The sequence below is a fragment of the Perna viridis genome, chromosome 11 (assembly GCF_037379345.1).
Source record: "Perna viridis isolate PV_CMFRI_1.1 ecotype Kerala chromosome 11, ASM3737934v1, whole genome shotgun sequence".
NCBI lineage: Eukaryota > Metazoa > Mollusca > Bivalvia > Mytilida > Mytilidae > Perna > Perna viridis.
Genome location: NC_142455.1, coordinates 20,946,284 through 20,951,725, shown reverse-complemented (window position 1 = coordinate 20,951,725; position 5,442 = coordinate 20,946,284). Strand labels below are relative to the sequence as shown.

The following is a 5,442-nucleotide window of genomic DNA, read 5'->3' as shown; positions in this document are numbered from 1 at the left end:
CATCCGGTGTCATCTACGTCACAGAAAAATGGCGGAACAGAAAACGAAGCGGTGACCTAGATCCTAACATTGTTTTGTGGGTTTTACAAATGGATTTACATCCAAACATGAAGGAAAGCAATTCTTCTGAGCTTAGATTTACACTAATAACAGTTAGGAGGTTGGTACACATATGAATTTATAAGAATCGATGAACAATATATGCAGGAAGGAGGGTATTGTAGAGAATGCGAACAAATGTTCTTAATTTTGTGATTTTTCGGCCAATTATGGTAACAAATTACAACTAATATCAAGAATATCCCTGAAACCTCTTTCGGGATCCATCTATTCAAAGTGTATTAATTCTGATATTAGTATGGCTTCAACAAAGAGCACCACAATTAGTAGGCACATACATGTTTACATGTATACATGTTATTCACTTCAGTTTAAAGAATATGAATACTTATAAAATAACTGTCATGCATGCATGTTTATACATCTATAATCACTATTAACTGAGAGTAAAACAGTTGTTTTACATGAACAGTTTTGTAGTATTGAGACATACTCTCCTGATGCTTAAGATTATCCATCATTGGACTTGTTTACTATATCTTCTAATGACAATATGAAATATACAGCCAACAGAAAAAAGTTAATATCTAATATGTAACAAGAAATGATACATAAAGTGTGGATGTATAAGAAAACCACCAGTTGTATTTGTAATGCAAAACAAAAATGTCAGAGTAGACCTCATTTACTTGCACATATGCATTGTATGGCTTGACACAAATAACCTGAAGAAAAAAACATGTGATAAAGGATGAAATCATCATTTGTTTTCACTATATGGCATGCTTTGACACAAACTTGACTGAATCAAACATGTATTCTGATTTGCCAATAGTCCTTCATGAATTGTATTGTTCTTTTTGAAAGCTGTTATTGAAAAAAAAAACAAGATATTATTTTAATTGGAGCAGCAACTTGTTCCTTTAAAGCTTACTTTTTGTGGTAAAAATTATATACATTGCAGAAGTACATAATAGGATGATGAATAACATGTTTTCTATTGCTAATCCTCCTTTAAAAGTATCTTTCTGATTTCTGATATGTCTACAATATACATGTATTTGTATACCCAATACAGATACTTCAACTTGAACTGAAAAAGCAACACTGAAAACAACTAGGATATATTTTTAACAGGGGTTCAACAAACTTTCTAATTTGTTTAATTCTACGTTATTTTTCTTATTTTGTACACAGTTTCTTACTATGTGTATGTTGTGTTGATCTAAATATTCTAAATATAGTTCACTAATTTGCAGTGTGTAACTTTGACAAATCCTACATTGTAGTTAGTTTACACATAATTAGAAGCTGAATGTGTCTGTACATGTTTATAAACAAAACAATATTAGTTCCATTAGGGGCAATATTCCGTCATTTTGCGTATGTTCTGTCATCAATTATTTTGCAATTTTGAAAATCAGAAATATTTTTAAAACATGACTTACAAATTCCTTCAAACATCTTATTAGTATACATGACATTCCTTCAATACTTATGTTTTAAAATGAAATGTGCCATATATTTATTCATCCAACACTTAAAATGTGTACCGTAAAGTGCAAAAAAAACTTTTCCAGAGGTATTGAAACAATCATGATAATAAAATCATTATATCATATGAAGAAAATACAAATTAGTTGTTTGGTTAATTTTTTCTCATCATGATAATTCCATGACAGATATATGTACATGTATACATTTACATAGACTAAAATGCACCACTTGCATGTTTGAAATAATATCTATAATTTTATTTCTGTATAATAACAGAATCTTTTCTTTTCAGATTACATCATATTTCATACAAAGACTTCTTCGATAGTTGTGGTTTATATTGTGCAAATATAGACAGAAGAGAGCATGAAGCTGAATTGATTTGATGTTGTTTCAAATTAGCAGAAGTGTGTTTCATGCATGACTGTTTTATTGTGACAAAGAATTTTATACAGGAAATCTACTCTTTATACTACATATTTTGATGTCTTGTAGGGAATAATAAATACATATGCACACTTGATTGTACATGTTGAGTTGTATATTTACACATGTATGTAAAATTAAAATTCTATTGTTGCATTATGTGGATACAAACTATTGTGTTATGATACCTTGTACATGTGCTGCATTGGTAGTTAATTTAAAATTTAAAGAGAGATTGTGGGGAATATCTTATTTAAAAAAAAATGTTAAGGACAAAATGACTAATTTAAACCAATAAAATAATTAAAAAAACATTTTGTCGCAAAACATTGAAATAAATTCTTATACAAAGCCTCCTTTGTATTAGTCCGACAGGCTGAGCTGGAGTTTAAGCTTTATCTTGTCAGATCAGGGCCATAGCCAGGCTTTCTGAAAGGGGGTGCGAACTGATCACTGATAAGCATTTTTACTTGGTCATCTGATATGATTTGTCTTTAACTAGGGGCTATGATGTAAATCAATCTTTTTGTCAAACGGGGGTACAATCGCACCCCTTGGCTACGGCCTTGCACCTCACTTATGCAAGTCAGTAGGTAGGTATGCTACTCAGACACATTACTCCGACTCTGAGCCAACCAGTCGTCACTATATTTCCCTAAACACTGCGTGATTACATTGTATAACAGTGAATAGCAATTTTGAAATAACAGTAGACAATACAATTTCAAAGTTCCATGTTTTAGATTACTGACGAAATTTGATTACATTCATTCTGAAGATGTTTCAGCTCAGTACAATTCTTTTTATACAGAATAACTACATCTTTACGGACTGAAATAACTTTTGGCTCATGAAATTCCTTCGAGTTATCATAAGGTATAGGGATTATTTTTTTTTCTGGGACCACAGTCTTAAGAGATACCAACCGGGTTATTAGGTCATTTTCATTACTAGGACATGTATAAGCATATTCTTGAAGCTTTTTTGATAACTGTGATTTCATTCAACATTTGTTTTCCGACTCATAATTATTTTGATATACATTTCAGTCTCCCACCACTTCCCTCCCTGTTGCTTTCTATCCTGTTCACCTCCCCTGCTCGGACTTTTCCTCATTCAGGTACATGTAAGTTTTGACACTTTTATTCTACCAGTGACTACTTGTACTTTTTTACTGAAAGTATAGACGTGTCTCAACCATCGTTCTTAGCAAGACACATTTTTAAGTAAGGAAGACATTTTCTCCATCGGTTCCATGTACTAGGAACAACCATGCTATTACCAAATCATGAGCGTTTAATTTTTAATACAATTGTATATGGTATGCAATTACTGTCTTGAATGTTGTTCTTTTTTGTTCTCCTGGAGCTTGAGTCGAGATATTTAAAAAAAAACTACAAACCCTAGCAAATTAAGGCTGTTGTGTTCGGAAGATAAGTCAATAACGTTGTTGTCTGTGTATATTGAATGTTATACTTGTTTTCGGCTTTTTCAAAACTACCCCATCCTCTAAATGGATAGCCTTTAGGGAATTCATAGTAATAACCCAACTTAATCTTGTATTTGAAGGTTTTTGGAGCTTAGTACTTTTACGTACATTGTCAAGTATTTGTTAGAATCGGACAGAACACGACGAAACTAAGACGGATTTAAAAAAAAAAAAAAAAAAATTATTCATGTACTTTTTTGTATCTTCTGCGGTCAAAATGCCCATTATAACTGGATATGTTTTGATATTTGTCTTTAGAATGACAGTAACTGAAACTTTCAGAAAATGTTCATTCAACTAAATTTGTCAAACTAACATGGATAATCTCGTCGTTATTCCTTAATCACGTTGGTACAAATTCAAGCAGTCAAATCACACTATCAAAGTAGAGGCTTATTTCATACCATTGATTTTTCATCCACTGGTTGATTCTTACAGAGAAAAAAAATAGATGATCTTGTGTGGGATAATTGGATATTCATTTTTTGACTAAATTGTAAACAGCTTTTTGGGAGGTAAACAGAGTTTCTTTGGGTAAGAATGTATTTCAATTTTTTGCCTTAACTATAGCAACAAAATGTTTTTAAATTATTTCATTGGTTTAAATTAGTCATTTTGTCCTTAACATTTTTTTAAATAAGATATTCCCCACAATCTCTCTTTAAATTTTAAATTAACTACCAAAGCAGCACATGTACAAGGTATCATAACACAATAGTTTGTATCCACATAATGCAACAATAGAATTTTAATTTTACATACATGTGTAAATATACAACTCAACATGTCCAATCAAGTGTACATATGCATTTATTATTCCCTACAAGACATCAAAATATGTAGTATAAAGAGTAGGTTTCCTGTATAAAATTCTTTGTCTCAATAAAACAGTCATGCATGAAACACACTTCTGCTAATTTGAAACAACATGAAATCAATTCAGCTTCATGCTCTCTTCTGTCTATATTTGCACAATATAAACCACAACTATCGAAGAAGTCTTTGTATGAAATATGATGTAATCTGAAAAGAAAAGATTCCGTAATTATACAGAAATAAAATAATAGATATTATTTCAAACATGCAAGTGGTGCATTTTAGTCTATGTAAATGTATACATGTACATATATCTGTCATGGAATTATCATGATGAGAAAAAATTAACCAAACAACTGATTTGTATTTTCTTCATAAATATATAATGATTTGATTATTATGATTGTTGCAATACCTCTGAAAAAGCTTTTTTGCACTTTACGGTACACATTTTAAGTGTTGGATGAATAAATATAAGGCACATTTCATTTTAAAACATAAGGCGTTGAAGGAATGTCATGTACACTTATGCCACAATAAGATGTTTGAAGGACTTTGTAAGTCATGTTTTAAAAATATTTCTGATTTTCAAAATTGCAAAATAATTGATGACAGAACATAAGCAGAATGACGGAATATTGCCCCTAATGGAACTTATTTTGTTTTTTTCTATAAACATGACAGACACAGTTAGCTTCTAATTATGTGTAAACTAACTATAATGTAGGATTTGTTTTGTATCTAAATATAACTTCTCACAGTTACACACTGCAAATTAGTGAACTATATTTAGAATATTTAAATCAACACGACATACACATAGTAAGAAACTGTGTACAAAATAAGAAAAATAACGTAGAACTAAACAAATTAGAAAGTTAGTTTGTTGAATCCCTGTTAAAATTATATCTTAGTTGTACTCAGTGTTGCTTTTTCATTGAAATCTTTATAGTGGATATACAAATACATGTATATTGAAGACATATCAGAAATCAGAAAGATAAATTTATAAGAGGATTAGCAATAGAAAACATGCTATTCATTATCCCATTATGTACCTCTGCAATGTATATAAACTGTACCACAAAAAGTAAGCTTTAAAGGAACAAGTTGCTGCTCTAATTAAAATAATATCTTGTTTTTTTTTAATAACA

At 30.4% G+C, this 5,442-nt stretch overlaps 1 long non-coding RNA gene across 1 annotated transcript; it reads left to right on the top strand.

The window, feature by feature from the left end:
* LOC148603305 (uncharacterized) lies at positions 1-3,641 on the top strand. The gene is made up of 2 exons (XR_015916551.1): positions 1-160; positions 1,850-3,641. It is a non-coding gene; the product is annotated as an uncharacterized LOC148603305 (long non-coding RNA).
* The last annotated feature ends 1,801 nt before the right edge of the window (positions 3,642-5,442 follow it).